Source organism: Rhinolophus sinicus, linkage group LG01, assembly GCF_036562045.2.
Source record: "Rhinolophus sinicus isolate RSC01 linkage group LG01, ASM3656204v1, whole genome shotgun sequence".
In the NCBI taxonomy this organism is placed as follows: Eukaryota; Metazoa; Chordata; class Mammalia; order Chiroptera; family Rhinolophidae; genus Rhinolophus; species Rhinolophus sinicus.
In genome coordinates this window covers 131,808,393-131,835,232 of record NC_133751.1, presented here as the reverse complement: position 1 = coordinate 131,835,232, position 26,840 = coordinate 131,808,393, and the positions used below count along the sequence as shown (strand labels likewise).

The 26,840-nt window shown below is 33.8% G+C and overlaps 1 protein-coding gene and 1 pseudogene across 5 annotated transcripts in view; one reads left to right on the top strand and one right to left on the bottom strand.

Moving 5' to 3' along the window:
- Nucleotides 1–26,840, top strand: part of LRP1B (LDL receptor related protein 1B) — a 1,798,389-nt gene that overhangs the window by 1,221,538 nt on the left and 550,011 nt on the right. The gene's annotated exons all lie outside the window — the stretch shown is intronic.
- LOC141567903 (swi5-dependent recombination DNA repair protein 1 homolog pseudogene) lies at nt 22,330–23,473 on the bottom strand (annotated as a pseudogene).

Here is a 26,840-nt window from a genome sequence, read left to right as displayed (position 1 = left end):
TTGATTGGGGATTGATTAATTATGACCTGTTAAAAGCTGAGAAGACATACTGCTCCATTAATACAAGAAGCACATTTAAATTGCACATCTCTATGAGTTTTTGTTTTGTTTGCTTGTTTCTTTCTTATTCTTTTTTTCTTAACATTAACAAACAGATTTGTAAGACTATCAAGATCAGGGACTTAGTGTTGTTAGCAATACTAACTTTACTGTTATTGATTCTTGGCTTACTGTGACTTGTTTTATTTTATGATTATTCTCTGTGTTCTACTGCAGTGCTCTAAAGTGTGAGGGCCTTGTGTTTTTGTCACAATAACAAATCTGGCTTATCTCTGCTTATAAAGGATAGCTTGATACACTCAGATAATCGGAGAGACAAGGCCACAGGGTTCATTGACCAATGATAGAAATTATTCTCCCACAAATAATTGTTTTTCAATACAAGCATGCCTCAGAGACATTGCAGGTTCAGTTCCAGACCACTGTGATAAAGTGAATATTGCAACAGAGAGTCATACTAATTTTTTGGTTTCTCAGTGTGTATAAAAGTTATGTTTATACTATACTGTAGTTTGTTAAGTGTTTAACAGCATTATGGCTGAAACAACAATTGCATGCCATAATTAAAGAATGCTTTGTTGCTAAAAAAGGTAACTGTCATCTGTAACTGTCATTCAACAGTCATAATCATTTTGCTGGTGGAGGATCTCGCCTCGATATTGGTAGCTGCTGGCTGATAAGGTTGCTGAAGTTTAGGGTGACTGTGGCAATTTTATAAAATGAGACTACAATGAATTTTGCCACATCAATTGACTCTTCCTGTCACAAGTGACATCTCTGTAGTATGTGATGCTGTTTGATAGCATTCCACCCACATTAGAGCTTTATTCAACATTGGAGTCTATCCGCTCAAACCCTGCCACTGCTTTATTAACAATATTTATATAATATTCCAAGTCCTTTGTTATCATTTTGACAGTCTTCACAGCAGCTTCTTCACTAACAGTATATTCAGCGAATGATAAGGCTGTTTCACTTTCTTATCATTTATATGTTCACTAAAAGAGTAGCACTTTGAATTTTCTGCAAGAAGATTTCCTTTTCATTCTCAACTTGGCTAACTGTTTGGTGCAAGATGTGGATCTTTTGGATGTCTTGGCTTTTAACATCTCTTCGTGACTAAGCTTAGTCATTTCTAGCTTTCGATTTAAAGTTGAAGATGTTTGACTCTTCCTTCCACTTGAACACTTTGAGGCCATTGTAGCATTATTAATTGGCGTAATTTCAATAATGTTGTGTCTCAGGGAACAGGGAGGCCTGAGGAGAGGGAGAGAGGTGGGGAAAGGGCCTGTGAGTGGAGCCGTCAGAACACATGCAACATTTATCAATTAAGTTCAGTCTGACACGGACGCATTTCCTAATTTCTCAAAACAATTATACCATAACAAATATATAATAGTGAAAAAGTTTGAAATATTTCGAGAGTTACCGAAATGTGATGCAGAGACATGAAGTGAGCAAATGCTGTTTGAAACAATGAATTTGATAGACTTGTTAGATGCAGGGTGCCACAAACCTTCAACTTGTAAAAACGTAGTTATCTGTTAAGTATAATAAAGCAAAGCAGAATAAAATGGGGTATGCCTATATTTAGGAAGGGGAATTTTACTGAATTGAGCCAATTTTTGTTCCTTTCCTTCAAGCTTCTGGAAAACAAGGTACCAGGCAAGTAAGACAATTAGAAAGCAAAGAGGGAGGTATGACTTTCCATAGAACAAATAATCAACTTTCACTGTATTGGTATTAGAAGCTGATTTTTCAATTGTGTATTTTAATTTTAAAAGATAGTTTGAGTTTAAAAAGATGTTAGAGGACATATCATAAAGAAACATTGATGAGAATTGCTGAATCTTTACTTCGTGAATGGCTGGCTCTGCGATGAAGTTCATGGTCAGTCACAGCATAAGGATTAGATATTCCACACAGAATCTGAGTAGTTATATTTGGTTACAGGGAATCAGAAAACTGATTTCATATTTACAGTTCTGTATATCATGAGGTATTCAGGATACACTATAAAAAGATGTACTGTTCATGAAAAGTCAATTTGAATAAATTTTAACAATTTATATAGGTAATGAATTAGGTCTTTTAATTCAATATCCTACAGTCTTTCAGCTTTTTCACCATTTCACAGATTTAATGTGAGTTTTGTGGTATTATTTTTGTTAATGACTGTTTATGAGTGTATGAAATTTATAAATAAATAGTCATTAATTGAGAAAGATTTGAAAATTAATTTTCTAGACAAAAACTATGTTTTTATCTCCTTTGATTCCAATTAGGTTAAAAATACCTGATTAAAGTAAATGAGGTTGAGATACTGCAAATTATTATTTAAAACAGGATGAGTCCAGGATATAAGGAAAAAAATATATATTAAATTTAGTTTAACATGCATTTAGAATCTTTTATTTGCAGATATACTATGCCTGACTTTGGAATATTAATATAAATGTGGACAATAGTCTCACAAAAACATACATTTCTGTGAGGGAGAGAAAAAAGGACATAGTTTCAACGAATCACTAAGTGCTAAGTTTGTCTCTATTTCACTTTCTATAGCTGAGAAATACAGATATTAAATATATTTGCCTATATCACAAACTTGTGAGAATAGCAAGGAAATGTATACGAGTTTGGACAGTTAAGTTCACAAACTTGTAACAACGATGATGTTAACTTTTTTTGATATCAGAGGGATTATTCATTATGAATTTGTACCAACTGGACAAACAGTTAACCAAGTTTATTATTTGGAAATGCTGAAAAGGCTGTGTGAAAAAGTTAGATCTGAACTTTCCGCCAACAATTCATGGCTCTTGGGTTACCACAATGCTCCAGCTCACACGGGACTGTCTGTAAGGGAGTTCTTAGTCAGTAAACAAATAACTGTATTGGAACACCCTCCCTACTCACCTGATCTGGCCCCCAATGACTTCTTTCTTTACCAGAAGATAAAGGAACTAAAAAAAGGAAGACATTTTGACGAGATTCAGGACATCAAGGGTAATATGACGACAGCGCTGATGGCCATTCCAGAAAAAGAGTTCCAAAATTTCTCTGAAGGGTGGACTGGGTGCTAGTGTTGGTGCATAGCTTCCCAAGGGGAGTACTTCGAAGTGTCTGTAGTGATATTCAGCAATGAGGCATGTAGCACTTTTTCTAGGATGAGTTCACGAACTTCATTGTCTGACCCCGTATAAACGCATTTTTGATTTTTAAATGTGTTTTATACAGACATCAAAGATGGAGTTTGATATCACTTAATTCAATCCTTAAAACATTCTCTAATTTTACCAAATTGGGCATTGTCAGGTGTCTAACATGATACTGATTCAGGTGTCTTAGTGGCTTTCTTTTGCTGCAGTGTTATTCCTAATTTTCTATCTTCCTGCTATCACTTTCACCATTTTTTTTCTAATTGTTTCTTATAAGTAGTGTTTTATTTTTGTTTGTTTTTTAAATAGTTTTTATTCAGATGAGGAATTTAAACTTGTAAAAAAAATTGTGTTTATTTATTTATTTTTTTTTCCAATTTTCTTTCTATCCTTTGGGCAATTCATGTGTTTTTTGTAGAGCATTGTCTTGCCATTCTTCTCATTGTGTGTGTTCAGGAGCTATATCTCTATAGATAGCTTTAAAGGCTTGTTCCTTACAAGTAGGTTATTTTAGAGCAGGGATTTATTTACAATTGTCTTATAAGGCAATAAGAAAACAAACAAAAATATTATTTCGTAATACTCAACCTTGCCAAATTAACAAGAGAAGTTTATTTTATGTGCATTTGTACATATTTTAAATCACTTGAACGAATATAAAGTTTAAATTTTGAAAGTGGTTAGTTAGGTAAGCCACAACAATCCCCAAATCACTACTCACATTTTGTTTTCAAAAACTGAATTCCAATATATTTTATGAAATCAACCGAAAGTAGCACATGACATGACCAATGAACCCAATAAATTAGAGGAAACTTGTTAAAAATCTGTCATAACATTTTAGGGAACATCATTGACTTTTTAGTGAAAAATAGTGTGTGTGTGTGTGTGTGTGTGTGTGTGTGTACTAAAAATAATTGCCTTATAGAAAAACATGAGGCTTTAGAAAGGTTTATTTCTGCTAACATGATTGCTAACATGATCCTGGCATAAGTAGGAAGTTAATACTGAACTCACAGAATTCAATGCTATGAACCCAGGCTCAAAAAATGGAGCAGTGTTTCATATGAGAAAATAAGTAAATAAATAAAAAAGTCAGTTTGTTCCAAATAAAATATAAGAGAGAAACTTCGGGTGAAATCATAATGCCTATATTGCGTTAGCACTGTGAATCAGATATAGCATCAGTGCTGCATGGGAACAAAATCTTGTGTTAATTATAATAATTTTGCCAAAAGAATGACTGTAGATGTGTACCACTTGTCACCATAATTTGATTAATCCTGAAAGATAAAAATAAATATAATAAAACCTATGAATGACTCTACTATCAATATATTAACTGGATGTGTCAAAATACATTTAACAGTTTAAGGGGTGAACACTTGAATGACAACTCCACAGACAAGCAAGGAGGCAACATCTACTTTATAAGGTTTCCTAGCTTAGTTCTGAACTTGCCCTTTTGTTCAGATCCTCCCTTCTTCTTTCAGAAACTCTCAGCAATTTTTCTTTGGGGATGGAATCAAGGGTAATGACCTGCTTCCTGCTGAGGCTGAATATTATAGTCATATAAAAAAGGCTATAAAAAAGTAAAACAGAAAAACCTTACTACTATCCAGGGTATTACTGACAAATACAGTTACAAATGTTTAAAGGAAAAGCTGCCTACAGTGATACTGAATTTGCACATTCAGGACACAAATAATTGTGCTATGAGTTAACCAGTTATTTACTAGTGTATGTCAACTCCTCAGAGAGATTACCTAGGTGATGATAATTCACTGAAAGTTGGAGTGTCACTAAAATTAAGAGTGATATTCCTAAAACTGAGTCAAACATTTATTTGGAAACTGTTTACAAATTTGTAAATCTCAAAGATTGTAAACTGTAACCACTTTGGGTTCCCAGTTTTACCTGGGATAATATACATAAAATAAACCGTAAAGAACTTTGAAAAATTAAAATTAGATAAAGCAGAAGGGATTTGATAATACCTAGATTAAAATAAAGCAATTATTTGATGCTTCAACCAAGTCCAAGACCCCAAGACCAAGGTTACCGCATCTGGATTTCACAAACTTTTTTCAGAAAGTAGATCTTGATTTCCCACCCTTAGAATGTGGACTGGACTTAGTGACTCACTTCTAATGAATAAAATAAAGCAGATGTGATAATATATGACTTTGGAGATGATCCCATAAAAAGCATGAGCCTTCCTCCTTCTCCTGTCTCTTGGACTACTCATTGGGGTAAAGCCAGCTAAAATATTATGAGGTCACCTAAGCATCCCAAGGAGAAGTCCAGGTAGCAAGGGACTGATACCTTCAGCTATCATCCATGTGAGTATATGATCTCAAAAGCAAAACCTCCAGCTCTAGTTAAGATTTCACATGACTTCATCCCAAGCCAACCATTTCCAGCAAACATCCGAGAGGCTCCAAAGCAGAATGACCTGCATAGCTTCCCCCAGATCTCTGACTTCCAGAAACTATGTGAAACAATAAATGTTTATTGTTTTAAGATGCTAAGTTTTCGGGGTAATTTGTCACATAGTAGTAGATAAATAGTTCCTATGTCATCTCATTCACAGAGTACTCATTCATTTGTGAAGAGATTTAAAAATGCAAATACTTATTAATCAGGCAGGTTTTGAAAGGTAAAGTGTGTCAGGTATAATAAAATCGAATAGCTTCCGAGTGATTGTAAGTAACAACTGAGTTTAGGCTTCAGTTTCTAGACTCTCTTGGGAGTGGCAGGAACTGTGATAACCCTGGAGAGAGCTATCGCCCCATCAGAAGTAGAATGCTCTCAGCACCATTTATTTTGGTCAGAAGGAATATTAACCAGTTGTACCACATCTTTCATTTTAAAAGAGAAGCAAGAAATCCAGATTTTTATTCAAAATCTCACCATTTTTAAATATTAGCAAGTAATCATATTAAAAAATATAACATGCAGACTGTAAAATATTTTATAGGCTAACTGTGAAGAGTAGCATTATACCAGCTAAGCAAACAAACAAATAAACAAATGCAAAAAACAATCCTCTGTGTGCTTTATCCGGCACGGAGGATACCAGTTAGTTGCCACCTATGGTTTGATCACCATTTATCTTGGTAACGTTGAATTATTGAAAGAATATGGTGAAGTTAGAGAGGCTAATGCCTAGCTGTACCATTAGAGGGATTTGATTAAAAAAATAATAATAATCACGTGGCAGAGCTGGCATACCTTGTAGAGGAGATAGGGCCTTTCTCCCAGAGGACAGGACATAAAATTCCCCACCAAAATTTTCTGGTTTTAATTGACCGGGCCTTGTATTCTGCCTGAGGTATATATAGAGAAGGAATGTGTAAATGTGAGGTTCAAATATTGACAGAGATGTAAGTTCTACGTGTAGAGCTTACACCTTTACAGCAATGAAGACCCGACTCCATTCATTCATTCAACAAATATTTATTAATACTCACTATATGCCAGGTGCTGCTCTGCATGGTGGTGGCATCATTAAGCTTTCAGAGAAGCACGGGAAGCAAACAATAAGGGCGGTACGTTAAAAACATATGGAGTGATAACTGCTAAGGTCAGAAAAAAAAAAGACAACACAGTGAAAAAAGATAAGGGAGTCCATGAAGCAGGGATATAGGGTAGAAATGAAATTTTAGATTTTAAACTGAGTGGCCAAGGAGAGTCTTACTAAGATAGTGACTTCTGAATGAAAAACTGAAGTAAAGTGATGGAGGGAAGAATAAAGGAATGCCATATGAACAAACAAGAACTGCATTAGTTGTTCATTTATTTTTCAGTTTTTATGTTACGTTTTTAAATGCTTTATTTTCAGAAATACACACACACACACACACACACATACACACACACATTAAATTCTTCCTAATTAAAAAAAAGTGACCTTGTCAGTTGTATTTTTCCTAACTGTAAGAGCTAACAAAAATATAGTTTCTGCTTTCAAATAAAATAGGTAATAGAATATTATGAAATAATGATACTCTAAAATATTTTCATATATATATATATATATATATATATATCAAAATAAATCTTTTCAAGTGATTCTGTTAATTTACCTAGTCAGGCATCTTTTAAGGTCCAATACAGTATTGTCTGTGTTTTACCTTTTCTCTAGTAAGTCAAGGAATTAAGTTCATTTTATCAAAACTGACTACACATTGTATACAATGACTGTTTGATGAAGAATCTTAACACATTTTGCTAAGGACAGAATGTTTGTGTTCCCCCAAATCATATGCTGAAACCCTAATATGATGGTTTTTGAAGGTGAGGCCTTAGGAGGTAATTAGATCATGACTGTAGAACCCCCATGGATTAATGTCCTTCTAACTTGCTGGAAGAGACCAGCAAGTTAGCCTCTCTCTCTGCCATATGAGGATATAACAAGAAAGTGCTGGCATCCTAATCTTTGACTTCAAGTCTCCAAAACTGTGTGAAATAGATTTCTGTTGTTTAAGCCACCCAATCTATGGTATCTCTGTTACAGCAGCCCAAACTAAGATATCTTTCCAGTTACTAGATGTAAACTGACTAGACCGTAACTTTGAACATTGAATTCTTTCTAATTTAAAAAAAAAAAAAAAAAGTGACCTTGTCAGTTTTTTTTTTTTTTTTCCTAACTATAAGAGCTAGCAAAAATATAGTTTCTGCTTTCAAATAGAATAGGTAATAGCTCAAAAATACATCCACTACCTATTCTTCTTAGATATTTTTTCTCAATATTTAACAATTCTTTTTAAGGGACTATTATTTCATAACTATACTTCAGTTCATGAAATAATGATACTCTAAAACATTTTCTTACATGATTTTCAGGTGGTTAGTGCTATAAAATAGTGTACGGTTAGCTATGCTATGTTTAACTATCGATTGCCTAGTTTTCAAATATAGTTATTTTGTTTGTTTTTATTCATCTTTTCCTCATAACTTTGGTATATTCCTGATCATTAATGCCTGCAGGAGACAGTGAGATAAACACAAGATAATCAAGTTGCCATTCAATTTTAAGTGCCTTTGTGAGAAGGAGGAGGTTAAAACTATTGACTAAAATTAGAGCTTGTGGGTTATTTATGTGTTATATTTAACACACTGTTTCTTTTCACTGTCGGCAGCTGCAGGTTGAGAGCAGATTGTGTATATTGTGTTCATATTGAAGAGCGAGTTAGAAAAATCGATTTATAGAGCTGAGAGAAAATCTACAAATAAAACAAATGTACTGGCAGAAATAGGTTTATTGGTAGTTGGAGAAAATTAAGATGGAATTCAGGAACTAGCAGGATGATGACTTATCTGTATTTTGTACTGGGGCAGGAAAGACCTGGGGCAAATGGACTGTAGATTTAAAATAGAAGTAAGGATGTGGGGATCATTCAAGCAACCTTGAAGAAGTCTGTATGACTATGTAGAAAATTTGTGGCATTTAAGGATTTAGCGATCATCTTATTTAATCACAGGTGGTCATGGTATAGTCCTTTAAAATGTGTCATGCAATAACTTGTCAAGTTTTGCTAAAGCAGGATTTTGTGTCCTGGGAAGTACAAGGGTTTTGAGTTTGAATTTAAACCTCTACACTACACTCATACTTTATGAGCTATTTATTCATTGTTTTCTGCTAATCCACTGCATACACAGTTACTCTCATTGAAATTCAATTGTGCATCTACCTTTTTGTTGTTTTATGGTACTATATGATCTTTGGAAATTATATTGTTCATATTTGTAGATAGGTGTTCCAAAGTTAACATGGCATGTTATTCCTGAATGTCAAGAGATACGTACAACACACACGCACACACACACACAATCTGCTCTCAACTTGCAGCTGCTGACAGTGAAAAGAAACAGTGTGTTAAATATAACACATAAATAACCCACAAGCTCTAATTTTAGTCAATAGTTTTAACCTCCTATATGTGTGTGTGTATATGTATATGTATATATGTATACACACATGTACACACACAACTAGTTTGGACAATTACATTCTCAAACTCATCCTATAAAAAGTGCTGCATACCTCATTGGTGAATATCACTACAGTCATCTTCGAAGTACACCCCTTTGGAAGCTATGCACTGATGCCAGCGCCTAGTCCATCTTTGAAAGCAATTTTGGAACTCTTTCTAGAATGGCCATCAGAGCTGTCGTCATATTACCCTTGATGTCCTGAATGGCATCAAAAAGTCTTCCTTTCAATATTTCCTTTTCCTTTGGGTAAAGAAAGAAGTCATTGGGGGCCAGATCAGGTGAGTAAGGAGGGTGTTCCAGTACAGTTATTTGTTTACTGGCTTAAAGCTCCCTCAGGGACAGTGCTGTGTGAGCTGGTGCATTGTCATGATGCAAGAGCCATGAATTATTGGCAAAAAGTTCAGATCATCTAACTTTTTCACGCAGCCTTTTCAGCACTTCCAAATAGTACACTTGATTAACTGTTTCTCCGATTGGTACAAATTCACAATGAATAATCCCTATGATATAAAAAAAGGTTAGCAACATTGTTGCAACAAGTTGGCAAATTTAATTGTCAGAACTGGTAGATTCCTGCTATCCACTAACCAACTGTGGATCTGGGAGAATTACTGAACTCTAGCCCTTAATGTTCTATTTTTCAAAAATATGAGTCTTGACCATATGAGCTACAATGTCCTAAAAACCTTTCAAGATTTTATCACTAATGGGTTGATCCAAGGGTGTAGGAAATAGTTTAAAATAACTGTTATCTAAGTTGAAGCAATAAAGGAGAAACAAAAAGTATGAATAAAAATAAAGTTCACTTGTGAAGTTATGCTAATCAGAGTTCATAATAATACATTTTAGAAGTTAGGCAAAATTATTCAATTTTGACTTTTAGTTAAGAATTTGGTGGATGTCTACAAATAGATTTGCTTAAATACTTGTCTTAAGAATAAGTTGGTACTTTTGGTAAATATCGAAGTAGCTATCTCCAACATCCATGTAATCAGAATGACTTGCAAAAATTGGCTAACTTCTTTTAAAAATAAAAGAAACTTTGAGTCATAAATAAAGGCAAAAATGTTCTTTAATTATGCACTTTCTATAAATGATTAAGGTCTCTCAGCTGAAATTTTCTGTGTTACTAATTGTAGTTTAAATATACTATTGATCTGTTTCAAGTGGTCATTTTCCAGAATAGGCTTAATATGTAAATGTTAGAAGGTTACTGAATTTTGGCGGCTGTTAGAATCCATTGTGGAGGAAAAAAAGACATGCTCTTTGTGCGTTTTTCATCTCCTATCATGGACAAACTCAGCCCTAGAATGAATAAAAAGTTGGCTTCTTTTGATTTGGTTATGCACATATTTGTTTTAAATAATTGTTAATAAGATTATTGTTTAACTTTTAGAACACCCTTGAAAAGCTTTAACAATGGTAAACCATAAGGGCATTTGTTCATTACTTTTCATAGGCTCACTTCACAAATTTGAAATCATAATAGCTGCTATGGAGATTTCCAGTGTGTGGATAGTTTGTCATGGGAAAGCCAGAACTGTCAGACTAAAATGCTTCCAGAACCATCAGAAATGCAGAGGAGGCCATATTAATTGCTTAAGAATGAATACAGTGTTAATATTGTTGGGCATTAAATGTTCCTAATGTTACCACTAGAGTTTCTACAACAAAGCACTTATAATTGTCTAGGCTCTCTACTGACTGAAAGAAACTAGAACAGCAAGAAATTGTTGTTTATCTCCAGTAACACTTAAGCTCTCTCAACTAATTTCTCCATGATATACTTTTCTTCATTTGTATATGTATTCTTTACAGCAAAATATGATTTCATGACTGAAGTTAGGATTTATTAAAAAAAAAATAAAAACATCTAAAACTTAATTTGTATACTTGTTATGAATCCTCAGATATATAATATACTTATCAATAATGATACAGATTTGAAAAATATGTGTGCAATAAGCAACCCAGTATAACTGACATGCAGAAATCATAAAGGCCCTTTTTTTCTACTTCCTAAGATAAATTATTATGACAAGTTGTCATGGCATCTATGACACGTTATAAATGATAGCAAGCGACAGGGTGTGAACCTGCTGCATTTAGTCTTGTTAAGATTCTTAGAGCACTTGCAGATTTACTCTGAAATCTAGTCTGAAAGGATCCTATATGCTTGTTTTATGACAGGCAGAGAGCCTGACAACTTAGAAGTTCTTAACTTAAGTAGTCCACCTTAAGGAAACATTTCCTCTGTTTTGTACAATGCAAGTCCACTTTACATGTTGTTATTACCATAGACTCAAAGAGTCTGCTTGCCTGCGTGCATCCAGGCCAAAATAAATAAATAAATAAAAATAAAAAAGACACAAGCAGTACCTCGCAGCGAAGAAAGTAAAGGTTTATTTAGGGAGTTGACACCAAGCCCAGAGACACAGGTGAGCCAATGCTCTCAAACACCTGACTTCCCAATGGTCTCTAGTAGCTAGGTTATATAAAGGAAGAATCATTAGTCTTGGTTACTATGGGAGTTAGAGTTGTGGGCTCTGCTGACTGGTCGGGGCTAAGGCAGGGTGCAGTGGATCATGGCTGCCGGTCCTGGTGTCAGTCATGGCATGGTTCTGTTGGGTTTCCAGGGGATAAGGTCCTTTGATTCTTTCTGCTTTCATGAGTCTGGAGCTGGAAAATAACTGACGCCAAGATATTATCTTTGATTAAAACTTTAGTCCCGTTTGCGATTTGGTTATTGTATCTTGGTCATGGTTGATAGACCTGAAGATTTATTATTAAGTGAGTCTGACACTTACCAACACCTAATGTCCTAAGGGCTTAATGATCAAAAGGAGTGGACATAGGTATGTGTACAGGAAGGAGGATCTGGAAGAAAGAATGCATAGGAGTTACAGTTCTACCAGGCTAAACAAAGCTGGCTTGGATTAACATAGAATGCATACTAAAGACATGAAGTTCACGTGCAGTTATATTGTCAAATGTAGGTTTCTTGTTGTTAAATCAAAGCTTACTAAATATTTTTCTTCCTTTGATTGTAAAAAGAGCCTGAAACTGAGTTTCAATTCTTTGGATTGCCAGTTTTTTCTTTTATATCTGATAGGTCTCCCCTTTGATTCATTGCTGTTTGTTCTGCTTTCCTTTCACCAGTTTAGTTAGGTACTTAACTTTTCATATGGACTACTGCAACAGCCCATTACATTCTTTTTACTCTATAGGTCTGGTCTCCAAACTATCAAGACCTGCTATGTTCTGACCTGCTGTGGCAATCCCTACCTAGCCATGATATTTCAGAGCTGAAATAAGTACTTACAACTTACTCTAAAATGCTCATTTTTTTCACCTACTTTTCATTCATCAAACGTTGTTTGTCACAGCATTCCTAGTTTCATCTTATAGATAGTGAAACTTAGGGTCAATATTTGTTAAAAACCAAAGCATTATTAGTCCCACCTTACAGGTAAAGAAACTTAAAGTCAATAAGATCTGTGAAAACCTAGTCCTCTGAGACTCAAGCTCAGAGATCCTGAGTCCAGTTCAGTTTTCACTATTAGGAAAAGCCTTTCCTGTCATAACTCTACTTTTCGTTTGTGCCTCCTCTACCCCCACTTCAGTCAGTCAGGTGCAATACATCCAAGTAACCTGTTCTCCTCTATCTGATATGCCCGCTTATTTTTATTTGTCTTGCTGTTCCTTGTTCCTTGACTGCTTTCCATATTAGGTGAAATACCTAATAGGTGAAATGCCCTAATAGGTGAAATATCACCCTTCAAGGCCTGCTTCAACTTTATCTCAGTGTGATTTGAGATTTTTCCTCTCCTCTGAGCTCCTTTGTATCTTCCTGATAGTGGAATACATTTTGTCTTCAATAATGTGTAAATATATCTCTCTTGTCCATAATTTGGGATCACGTTTTATTCATATATGTATCATTCATGACACACAGAAAGGTGTTTTGCACTTATTACATTTCAATAAGTGATAGTGGAATGTATGGATAAGTAAAACAATCACCATCTGCACACAAAAATATTTGCCATAGCATTCAAAATATATTTTCACAGCAGGAACATGTTTATGTAGAATGATCACAGCCATAAATACACTGTAGAAGTTAAAAGCAATCAGCCCTCATGTCCCTGGGTTTCGTATCCACAGATTCAGTCAACCGTAGATAAAAAAGAGAGAGAGAGAAAGAGACAGAGAGAGAGAGAGTTCCAAAAAGCAAAATTTGAATTTGCCACATGCTAAGTGCTATATTAAACCCACACCAAGTAAGTGATGTGTAGGCACACCCTGCTGTAGCCTATATGAAAATATAGGTTATATGCAAATACTACACCATTTTATATAAGGGACTTGTGCATCAGCTCATTTTAATATTGTTGCGAGCATCCTGGACCCAATCCCCCCATGGATACCATGGGAGAACTGTGTAGTAAACATTAAAATACAATAATTTAAAATATAAGCGTTTGAACTAAAAAGGGAAGAAAATTAATAATGAGATAAATGTGTAAAATATAATCAATTATCTTTGGCATATGTTGTATATACATATGTATGTAGATATGCAAGAAAGGGAGGGTTATTAGATTGTTTTTTTTCTCAAAGACACTAAACAGATTAATAGAAGAAGAAGAAAAATATACCGATAAACACACAAGTGCAAGAGTTCCAAAACAAAAGGGAAAAAAAACAAACGGTGTTTGGAAATTTTAGGCTCTAAAGTCTCTTTAATAATTGATTGTCTAAATAAATAAAACATTGTAATATTTAGTTTACAAATCTTAACTTATGCAATTCTCACAACAATCCGCTGAGTGAGATACTATTAACACTGGTTATTCAAGGTCCCGATTTAGGGTCAGCTAGCCTAAGTTAATTGCTCAGGGTTACACAGTTAATCAGCGATGTAGCAAGATCTCTAATCCATGATTCATAGACTTTGAAGCCTGTGTTTCTTCTGAAATTTGATCTGCAGATATAGTTACACTAAGATGTATATGTACTGAGATGTACTCATATACAAGAATATCCTTTGAAGTGGTTCTTGTATTTAGAAAAGTCGGGAAGAAAACCTACATGTCTATTATAAAGGACTCACCAAATGAATAATTGAATATTTGTACAGTGAAATACTAGTCAGCTATTAAAAATGAGGCAAATCTATATGTTGAGTTGAACTATTATCCAGAGTATATTTTAATTGATATATCTGGGTTCAAAAAGCCTGTACAGACTGTTCTAATTTTTATCATCTGTATGCATTTCTTTAATTAAGAAAAAATAGATACATATTTTAAAATCATGTACTTTTATCCATTATGCTACACTGTTTATGTTCATAACTGATATTTATAGCCCATCTACTCTATAAATAAATTTATACGTATCAGTGCTAACAGACTCAGTAGCCATACAAAGGAGATAGTGTAACTGCAATATTACCATTGAAAACACAGTGTGGGTTTTCCAAGGTCAAAGCTGGGTCTCTAACATATTTCTAACTCCAAATTTAGAATTAGTTTCACTATGCCAGTGATTCTCAACCCAACATCATTTTGTCTACCAGGGAATATTTGGCAATGTCTGAAGACGTTTTAAATTATCACAAGTGCTAGAGAGAGTTGTTATTGACATTCTAGTGCGCAAAAATAGGGATACTGGTAAACATCCTAAATAGTCTAGCCTCCTATAAGAAGGAACTATTATTATATGGCACAAAATGTTCATAGTGCCAAGGTTGAGAAACATGCTCTATACCAAAAAGATCCCTCTTTGCCCTCAGAGGCCAATCACCTGTATGAAGCCTGATATTGTGACTGTAGACCTATTATCGCAGAATTTTGGTTAAACTAGAAATCCTTTAAAAATAAATAAGAGTGAATACCTGTTGCTTATAGGTAGGAAATTGTCTTGGAAAGGAACATAGGGTGGCAGAGAAGGAGGGAAGATTTGTTTTTGTTTTGTTTCTTTTTTGTTTGTTTTCTTTCTTTTAAACGTAACAGTGAAAAAGAGTCAGGTTTGGCTGCTCTTATATTTATACTTATATACTATGTCTTATAATATAGATTGTATACTTATCTGTGCCAATTTTGATTCATTGACTCATTCAACCATTTATTAAGTAAGTATTATGAGCCAGGCTCTATCTAGGTGTTAGGAACACAATGGGGCATAAGGCAGGTAACAATTACCTATCATGAAGGTACTGATATTTCTGGGTTTGGGCTGGCAGGTATCCGGGAACAGTGTATAAGCAAATAAGTAAAATAAAGTTTGTCAGATGGTGAAAATCACTAATTGAGAAAATTCAACCAGGGCATACCCATAGGGAGTGCAGAGTTGGGCTGGGAGGAAGGAGCGAGAAAAATTACAATGTTAAGTATAAAGGTCAGGGTGATTGTCAGTTAGAAATGACAGATGAGGAAAAATTTGAAGTAAGGGAGTGAGTCATTCCTATATCTGGGGTAAGAACATATAAGGAAGAAAGAAGAGGAAATGCAAAGTGACTGACCATACTTTCAAACACCTTTGCTTTTAGAAGGAGAGCCTGAATTTTTGTTTCTTTTTTCTTTTTTTAATGCTGTGAACATCTAACTTACTTTCCCCCTTCATAGAACTATTACTATGCGTAAAATATACCTGACGTTTCATGTGGTTTTACTGTTGCCATTAAAATAATCTACTAACATAGAATATATAATTAATTCATGCATGTGAGCTAGAAGTAGTAATGTACAATAGCTTTACTTCTCTAAAGGAAAGATTTTAGCTTTCATGTGTATGAAATTCCTAATGAAGATGAAATTAGTTTTGCCCCACGTGTTTTACTGTATTTCCAATCTTTATATACAATGTCACTATTAATGATTATGCATTTTAATAAGAAGCAAGATAAATTTCTAGTAAATGTGATTATTTCAAGCTATTATGGTTAATGTTTATACAAATAATAAACCATAAAATCAGTCATATGAAGAAAATACTAATTATAGTCATTTAGAACAAACTTAACTTTGAAGAACTCCTCGTTTGTTGCTTTAATTTCAAATATTCTAAAATGAAAAGTTTGAATGAGTTATATGTTTATGGAATTGTATTAGGCCAGTTAAAATGATCTAGATTTAGAAAAAAAAATTACTTATTTTTTTAAAAATGCCCTTTTTGGGAGAATTATCTCTAGATATCAGATAATATATTTATTAAATATTACTCAGTAGAAAGCATTCATGAAACATGGAATATAATGCTTGAGAATGGTTCTTTTGATTAAGAGTCTTTAAAACAGATTAGAAAAATAATCTCAGTTCTATCTCAAATGTTAAAAAAATGCTAATTCTATTAGTTATGTGGATGATCATCAGTGTGATTATATTAGATGTTTATATAATTATTATTGTGTTTATACCAGAATTATTTGAGCATGTTTTACTTAAGAAAATACAACCAATGAAAGGCTGAGCAAATAATATATTTAAAAATATTCAAATGTTATCTTATTTACTTAAAAATCGTGTTTACAACCACTTTTCAGAAAAAGTTCTAGTGATGTAATTGTTATGTTGCATTTCTATCTGTAATTTAATGTAGATAACCAGTTATTTTAAATGCACTACAATTATGCTGTATATTTTACATGATTCTACTTTCAAACCATACTGTTCAAAAAGGGTTAAGTTACTTTGTAGTGTACACTGAGTTCAAAGAACTTCAGATATATCCACCTAAATTTTTTAAGCCATCAATCTTGTAATTGTCATAACACTATTCATTAAAGTAACAGTAATATATGAAATATGTCCAGGCAATTTGCCCAGCACTAAGTATAGTACATAGTTGTCTTCGCTAAGTACTCAAACCATCATTAATGAAAACTAATAGCCCATCAAAATTTACATTAAAAGTACTATGAGAAATCTCTGAAGGACTATATGTGAAACTATTCCAGCAATTTTTGTAACCTTAAATTGCCGTGTTCCAATATGTTGCTCTCCTTAATGCTAATTACCTAACAGAATGGGTAAATAGTACAGTTCCAAAGTACATCATAGTACTATTTTCCTAACCAGATTATAATTAGTGATCAGAGAATTGTCTCATTAACATAGATGGAATATTTAAATCATCTCAACTTTACCATACTTAGAAAAAGTAAATAGTGGTTCTTTCTCCTTGCAATGCACTCAAGGTTAACATTTCTGGAATCATTTTCAAGAAAAAAATAATTATATTGTTCATGTTTATGGCATTAGGAAAAACACATTTGAAAATGCATAATATTTTGAGTAGAGACATAATTGTTTTATATTGCCTTTGTCTCCCCTTTCATTTAAAAGGAAGAAATAGTAAAATGTTTAGAGCAGGAAAAGACATAGTATGTTTTAGATTTACTGTAGATTTTTGATTAATTTAATTACAACAGCATTTTAATTAGAGCTTGAGAATAAATCAAGAGGATCAAATAATGCATTGCAGAAAACTGCCCATATGCTGTAGGTTTTATCTCTTGCTGGACTGTAACAAATAATTTGGAATCATGTCTTGATGTGGTGAGTATATTTCCTTTAAACTGAAGTTAAACAATCAGACCTAAACCCTTTTAGTTATTGGGCAATTTTGTTCAACCCACAGTTGACTTGGATGGATGGTATCTGGTCACATAGGATTTCCTGGGGCCATGTATACCTAGATATAGGTAAATTAAAATAATAATAATCTGTACCTGAGCATAAACATATTTAAATTTCTCTTTTTTCCCTTTCCATAATCAGTATCCACATAATCTCATATAGTATGAGAATATTAAACATTACAAAATTGAAATAAAGCTCTGTATCAATTTAATTCTAATTGACAGTTTTCCATTTTAAAACTATAACTCTTCAAGGAATATCTTGAATATTATGGGAAAAGAGAAGAGGCCATAAATCATGTGTACCTTTTAAAAATACTATGCTTTTAGGTTTTTAAATTATAGCTATAATTGTTCTATGTAGCTTTTGATATAGTTGTATCAAAAATGGATAGTACTCAAAAGGCCAGTGATGAGATTATTTTGTGCTGAATGGACTCCTAATGAGATTATGTACGGGAGGAAAAGGATTCAGTTATTTTGGAATAAAGATAAAAGCTTTGCATAAAAGATGCGATGAGGTTTAGAAGGAAGGTAGGTGACCCAGAAACCTTTACAGGAGAACTCTTTAGTTAGTTCAATAGTGAGACACAAAAAATACTTGTGGAATGGTAAGGACTGCTAAGATTTCAATTTGGACAAAAAATGTTGGTTTTTTTTAGGTGATGTATTTGACTTCCATCATTTTCAATATTGCTTTTAATGGAAGCAAATATACTGAAGACTTCTTAAGTTGGAATATTTCCTATATTGGCATATTCCTGTATGAATAGTACAATTCATAAAAGCTAAATAGTTATAGAAAGTAGCCATAAAATATACTATCAGTAAATTTTCAAAATTATTCAGCCATATTCTATTATTTGAAAATTTTTCCATGCCCCCTTGAAACATGCTTTATTTAATAGCTAATGTACCTTCAAATAAATGTCATGCAAATTAAATCAAGGCATTTGTGTATCTTTTTGTTCTCATTATATTGTGCCATTCCCTGATTTTTCATAGGGAATTCTGTTTGTAAGAAATCTAGTCAAAGTTGGAGAATTCTTAGTGTACAATGACAAAAATCACATCTACAGATCATCTTACCACTCTTTTTAAAAACATGTTTTTTGTCAATAAGGTGAACATTTTTGTTTTAATAGCAAATATAACAAGAACTGGATGTATATGTAGATTCAGAGATTCATTCCTCATTTAAGAATATTACATCATGATTTATTCCAAACATACATGTCCTTACCTAGTGGGTTTCCAGGTATGAAAATGAGGGAACAATGTAGTGGTCACATAAGGACAATCATGCTAAGTTTCTTTATGAAAGTACATGCATTGTTGTTAAATTCATGATTTACATTCAAAATGTGGCATTGATGATTTAGTAAAGTATAAAATAAAGGATTATGCTCATTTTACAACCCACAATTTTATTTTATTTTTTTTGTTGTTGTTTTCTGATTCAAGAGTTTGCTCCAGCTGGCAGATAGCCCATCTAATTCAATTGAAAGTATTGAGTTGCAATGACATACTATTTTGGTAACTGATTATTTAAATGGGTAATTTTTCCCTCTGAAATGTGCTATAATGTGGAGGTTTTACATGCTTTTATTTTCAAATGAATAGATATATCATATTAAAGTATTTGGGAAAGACAGGAACATGGTAAATGGTAGCACCAAAGATTATTTATTTGTGACAGCATTTATTTTTTAACCTTTTCCCCAGTAATATATTTATATTTACGCCCACACATATATTTTGAGTCAGTAAGTTTTACAGTATTAATTACTTGGCAGTGTCAGGAGTTGGATAGTAACTACAAAAATGGCATTCATATTTTAATAAGGACAGAACAGTAAATTATCCGAGATGGAGAGGTTATTTAAAGCAATTTTTAAAATATCGGCACTTTATAAATATTCAGTATGTTTAAATAAGAATGAGATGTTTGTTGATTCTCATACAGTATTAAAAGGAAAAAAAGGCTCTAGGAACACACAGTAAACATGATTTGAATTAATTGAAATTGAAGTTGAAATTATATAATATTAATGCTTATACAGTAAATATTTAAAAATGGGTAAAAACAGTAACATTTAAAGATATCAAGAACTGCAATTTAAAGATTGTTTTTTTATTTAGAAAGGTTAAAATGTATGAATTTCTATTTTTAATTAAAATTTATTGGGGTGACAATTATTAGTAAAGTTGCCTAGGTTTCAGCTGTACAATTCTGTAATACACATTGTATGGTCACCACCCAGAGTTAGTTCCTCTTCTATCACCTTATATTGGATCCCCTTTACCCTCATCTACCACCCCATCCCCCCATAGACTCTGTAACCACTGAAGTATTGCCTATGTCTATGAGTTTTTGTTTCTTCATTTATTTGTCTTGTTCCTTTGTTGTTTTCAGTTTTATACACTGCATATCAGTGAAATGGAATACTATCCTGCCATAAAAAAAGATGAAGTAGTGCCATTTGTGACAACATGGATGGATCTTGAGATTATTATGCTAAGCAAAATAAGTCAGACAGAAAAAGTCGAGAACCATATGATTTCACTGACATTTAAAAAAAAAATTATATATAAAATTATTTTCACTGTTTATTTGTCATAAACATTCCTTTCTAGGTCAATAAACATGTCCACAATATGATTTGAATGTTTATATAATATTCTACTGTATACTTATATTTTATATAATATAAACAGCTACATTTTTAAGCTTATTTTTGGAAATTATATATATTATGATGACTATCCATATAACAAGTTATTTGCAGAGCTTAGGGTACAGTTTTAGATGTAGTATTTCTGGGTCAAGAGATTTACGAATTTTTAAGGCTTTTTCATCAATCTTCTTTTACTTTCATAGGCATTCTGTCTATTGGAAAATCACACATTTTTTTTCCTGCCTTCCCCCTTTCACTCGAAATATCTTGTTGGATACCTAGTTGTCTTTGTTTCATTCGGTGTCATTGTTCTCCGATCCACTTTCTAAGCCTGTTTCCCTTTTTTCAGAATTCTTCTAAAAAGTGAAAACCAAGACCTGAATATAGTAATAAAAATATATTTGGAATGAAGGCATCTGAGATTAATACTTCCTGGGCACTATTATGTATAGAATTTGGTTACCAGGAACAGAGTTTCATACTGGTTAGCTCACTTAACGGGAGGAAGTATCTATTATTAAAATGCATGTGACACTAACATGAAACAGGAATCTCAACAAAATCCAAGATTGGAAACCACAGAATGCCTAAGTCATACAGAAAAACCTAGAAGGTCAATCTGATACAAGGCAACTCTAGGGACTTCTTCAGTAAAGTTCATGGATAGTTAGCCCTGACTCATGGTTCATTATGGTCCTTGTGTCCCATTTCTAAATGAGTAGAAGTTATCAAGGAAAAAAAAAATGTACTAAAAAATGTAGACATAGAGTGTGTCTTGTCTTACTTTACATTGATTTAAAGTAAGTGTAATGAAAGAGCCCAGAGATTGCTAGCCTATCATGACGAAATAACACTGTGTTCTATTATATTCACATTACTGTGAATCCAAGTCCCAACCTGCTCACAATATCAGGAGGTCCAATCTTTTCTTAAGGTTACTTGCCTTAGAAATCATCCTGCTTAGGCCTGCTTATTTTGATTTGATGTATCTGTTTATTTTAAAATTTTGAATATATGAATTTAATTACCTGCTAGATCATCCAGATGGAAATAATGTGGTAAATGAATGAAAACAAGAATCATCATGCACTTAGGAGAGAAACAAGTATTTTTAGACCAGTTTAAGTTTAGACTTTCACCAGATTAGATTACTTGTTAACATTTAAAAGAAAATGTTTTTTTGCCACAGTAAACAAAACAATGTATTAAAACTCACATTCAGAATTGTCCAAATTATTTTTTAATATAAGTGCTTTTATTTTGTTTCACATTTCTTTAACAGTCAAGGTTTCTGGCAAATTATTCAAAATACTAAATTTTCATTTTAGATCTTGGATCCAGGTTCACCTTTTTCTAAGCCCTAATAGTTTATATCTTCCCTTTAAAATGTTTAACTATCTTTTAGCTAAGTTGTCATTTGCAAAGACATTCTGGAGAAAAAAATAAATACAAATTAAACACCTATAAATTCTTCTTCATGTCTACTATAGTGTAGCAGTGTATCTGTCGTCTAACCATAGTAGTCTACAACTGAGAAAGGCTTAGAGTTTTGTTCTTCTCAGGCAGCTGACCACAATGCATAAAGCGACAGCTGGCTACAGCTTATCCACTTCTTTATTTTACTTTTTTTAAAGTAAAGTTTATTGGGGTGACAATGGTTAGTAAAGTTACATAGGTTTCAGATGTGCAATTCTGTAATCCATCACATCTATATATCACATTGTGTGTTCACCACCCAGGGTCAGTTCTCCTTCCATCACCATATATTTGATCCCTTTTACCCTCATTTTGTTGCCTCTTTATTAACAACTATAACTGAGATACTCATTCTTGATCTACACACTTTAAAGAGTTTTAGCTTCCATAGAAGTTCTTCTTTCTCCTGAACCTGCTTCACCAGTTTTGCTTTCACTCCATTTAACCCTTATTTGGGAAGGTTTTCATTCACAAATAATTTTAGAGATCACTGCATGACTTCATATCAAGTGATTTGTATTCACATGCATTGATATCCTTGAAGGTATTTTTCAAATATGTAGTGTCTTCAAATTCTCTGTTCATGTGTTGGAAGTTTTCCTGAAATTCCAAAGATGCTTATTTCTCTGGAAAGATCTATGTAATCATTTTCTTCATTCCCTACTTGAAGATGTTTTACAACACTTTACAAGGAATTAAGCGAAGATCTTGTTTTCTTTAATCATTCTCTTTGTGTTTTCTCTAAGTGTTGCACTGAGAGATTTTCTTGAACAAATTGTATGAAGTGGCGGTGGATTGGCATAGGCCTGTGGAGTGTTAGGTATAATCTCAGCTGAGTCTGATGAGCTTTCTATCTTGAAAATGAAATCTTGGTTTACCTTGAATCAAGGGAGCTCTACAAAACTCCACAGCTAACCCCTGAATCTTGATCTCAGATTGCCCAGCACACAGCATCCCTCCATGATCCACAGAGAGTGCAGAAAACACATGCAGCCACAGCTCTCTGTTTACTTTGAGTTTAAATGGATCTTCCTATTGTTTGCAATCACTACTGAATGAGGAAGATCTCAATCACCGACTTTCAGATACTACATCTTCCAACCATATCTCACTACCTAGTGGAGAGCTGGCACCCAACCACAAAAACATCCCTGCTTATTATGGTTGCCATTGAAGGAGCTTCACAAGGTCACTACTTGCTGCCTTCAGGTTCACTGATGAAGCTCAGTGTTAAAAGTTCAAGACTCAATTGCTACTTGTGAAAAAGTGAAGAAGATGTTCTTGGGTCCCATGTATGCAAGGAGCTCACAATAAAAGATAAAAGAAAAGTCCACGAAACTTCCCATGCCCCAGGTAATAATAATTGTAGGTTGTCATTTTTTCATATCTTTATCTCTTTTTATCTCTTTTTGTCTCAGCCCTTTTACACACAGCTCTTTTACCCAAAGCATGCCCGAAGCATCAGAGTGACTAAATTGGGGATATTTCAAGTATTAGCCCAAATATTTCCAGAACAAGAATTTCTATTAGAATAAGGAGCATGTATTCATCCCAAGGGACATACGTGCTAAAAACAAAACAAACAAACAAAATCGAGGACTTTATTCTAATAGCCAGTTGAAGGGTTAAACACGAGTTTTATATGATTTATGTTTTAAAAGGATTGCTTGATATTGTGTGAAGACTGGACTATGAAGGAGAGTAAGAATGAAAACTGGAGAACTTTGGGAGGCTGTTATAGGAGTTATAGGTGAGAGACTATGATAGCTTGAACTAGTGTAGTAGCAGTGGAAGAAGAAGGAATAGAGGTTTTAGAAATAATTTGTAGGTAGCTAATTGGAATATACTTTAGAGGTAATGTTCAGAAATGCTTCAACTTAGGGTGTGTTTTCTCTCAGTGGCTCTTGTTGTGCTTCTCATTTTGGACCTTCAAAATGTCTCAGAATCTTTTTAATGACTTCCCCAGTACTTTGTTTCACCCTTAACATATTAGCATATGTGGGCTAGTATATATTAATCATCTATGGATGCCTAGCACAGCATTGGTGGCTTCACAATGACATTTCATTTTCTCACAGTCTGGAGGCCAGAAGTCCAAGATCAAGGTGTCAGTGGGTTAGGTTTCTCTTCTGGCCTCCTTGCGTTAGAGATGACCATCTTCCTGCCATGTCCTCATATGGTCTTTTCTCTCTTCTCACATCCCTGGTTTCTCTTATGAGAACACCAGTCATTTTGGATTAGGACCTCACCCTTATGACCTCATGTAACCTTAATTACCTCTTTAAAGACTCTGTTTCCAAATACAGTCAAATTGGGGGCTAGGCTAAAGTTTATTTTGGGGAGGCGGGCACAATTCAGTTCAAAACAGGGAAGGTCATCACCTAACTTACTAAACCTCTTAAGACTTTACTTAAGGTGAGCACCTTAAAAGGAGGAATTAATTCTCTTAAACCTTTCTCCTAAACATGTATAAGTCAAGGTCAAACAAAGAATTAAGTTGTTTTCTTTGAACGCTGTTAGTCTGACTGTTTAAAACAGTTGCAAATATAATAATTCTAATATTTCATTTCCCCTATCTTAATAGGGCATTTATGTATGACTTGAACTTGGTGTTGATCACCTTTGGAGTGATCACCATAGGCAATTAGTATTTTTTTCCATTGGCAAGAATTTTCACTACTAATCTCAACCAGCATCCACATGAATACATGTAACTAGTGTAGAGGAAGAAAAATAAGTTCCCCTCTACTCTTTTAAATTCTTCTCTTATACCCCAGTGTTAAAAGACAAATTAACAGGAGGAAAAAAACAAACAAAAAGCAACAAACAATATTAATTATGTATATACAAGACCCCACAAAGATGTGAGACTCAAAGGACAGCCAGTCTGTTGAGGTTTATGTAACATACTAAGCTAAGGAAAGAAATAACTGTCTATAGCTTCAAAGAGGGGAAGGTGATTCACGTGAACATGAGTAGAGGAGGTGTTTGTAAACATATCCTGCCATGCACGTAACTCTGTCAGATGACAACGTTGTCACTGGTAATAGCTCTCTTCCTGGTACAGGCCCCTTTGCAATGTAAATTTCTTTGATAGAGGGTTACTTTTACTCTGTTTTCAGAGCTTCTCCTGTGTCTGATTTTTCTTAAAATAATCAGGTCAAAGGAATCCTTATGCCAAAAAGCCATATTTTGTGGGTAGTGCATTCTGCTAACCTGAAGAGAAGTAGTGTAAAATCATAGAAAACTAGTGCAAATCCTTTCATCATTCTGAAAAAATCAATCCGACACACACATTCTTATTGACAATATTTTGGAAATATTGGAAGTATTTTTCTGAATCGCTTACATATTAGAATCAACATAGTCACATGCATGTTTCACTTTTTTTTTTTTTTTTTTGACTCAGTGTTTCTTTCTTTACCTATTATTGTCTTTACCACTCCAGTCACTTGGCTAAATACTTCATACACATGTATTTTATAGATGAGCAGCCTAAGACTAAGAGTCCAAGTTGTTCAAGATTATCTAGATAGTGTCACAGGCAGGTATCAAAGCAGACTTCTATGACTCCAAGCCACATTCTCTCACCTACTGTAGACTCTCAACCCGCGGGAGACCATCCATATGACTTGGATTGGTAGATGAAAGTCTGACAATTAAGTTCGCCAATTCATCCTAGAAAAAGTGTTACATACCTCATCGCTGGATATCACTATGGTCACCTTTGTAGTACTCCTGTTGGGAAGCTATGCACCAATGCCAGTGCCTAGTCCACCCTTCGAAGCAGTTTTAGAACTCTTTTTCTGGAAAGGCCATCAGAGTTGTCGTCATAGTACACTTGATGTCCTGAATGTCATCAAAATGTCTTCCTTTCAATATTTCCTTCACCTTTGGGTAAAGGAAGAAGTCATTGGGGGTCAGATCAGGTAAGTAGGAAGGGTGTTCCAATGCAGTTATTTGTTTACTGGCTAAAAACTCCCTCACAGACAGTGCCGTGTGAGCTGGTACATTGTCGTGATCAAGAGCCATCAATTGTTGGTAAAAAATTCAGATCATCTAACTTTTTCATGCAGCCTTTTCAGCATTTCCAAATAGTACACTTGGTTAACTTTTGTCTAGTTGGTACAAATTCATAATGAATAATCCCTCTAATATTAAAAAAAGTTAGCAAAGGTTAGCAAGTTGGTGAACTTAATTGTCAGACCTTCATATGTATGGAGGAAAAAAAAAATGATTAGTCATAATTCCAGCCTGAAGAATCTTACATTTAAAACATGGGGACATATGTGTAAATAAACAAAGTGCTATAGGATGATGCACGTTTTAATAGAATTGTACACACACTACAGAACAACACAAAGGATGAGGTGAACCACTCTACCTCCTGGGGACAACTAAAGCTTCCAAATAGAGGCACCATTTGAGATGAAGCTGGAAATCTGTGTATGTATCCATTATTCTGGTAATGGGAGTGAAAGTGGGTATAACAGTGGAGGTTAAGTATTACAGGTGGAGAAAATAAATTGAGGGGAAGTACTGAAAAGGCATAGAAATGTTTGCGAATTATCATTTTGGAAAATTATAAATACTACCAACTCTACTTTAACATATAATAATAACTGGTGTAGTGGAAAATGGAAAAGGGACATGTATAAACCATAGTTCAGACACAATTAAACACAACTGTCATAAAAATTAATATTTAATTCAAATGTATTTAATTAACATGTTCAGATGCTGTGCTTTGTTATGTGAGTTGAATAGTTAGTTCTGCATCCCTTCCTTCCCCTGCCCTGCCTCCTCTTTCTCCTCTTC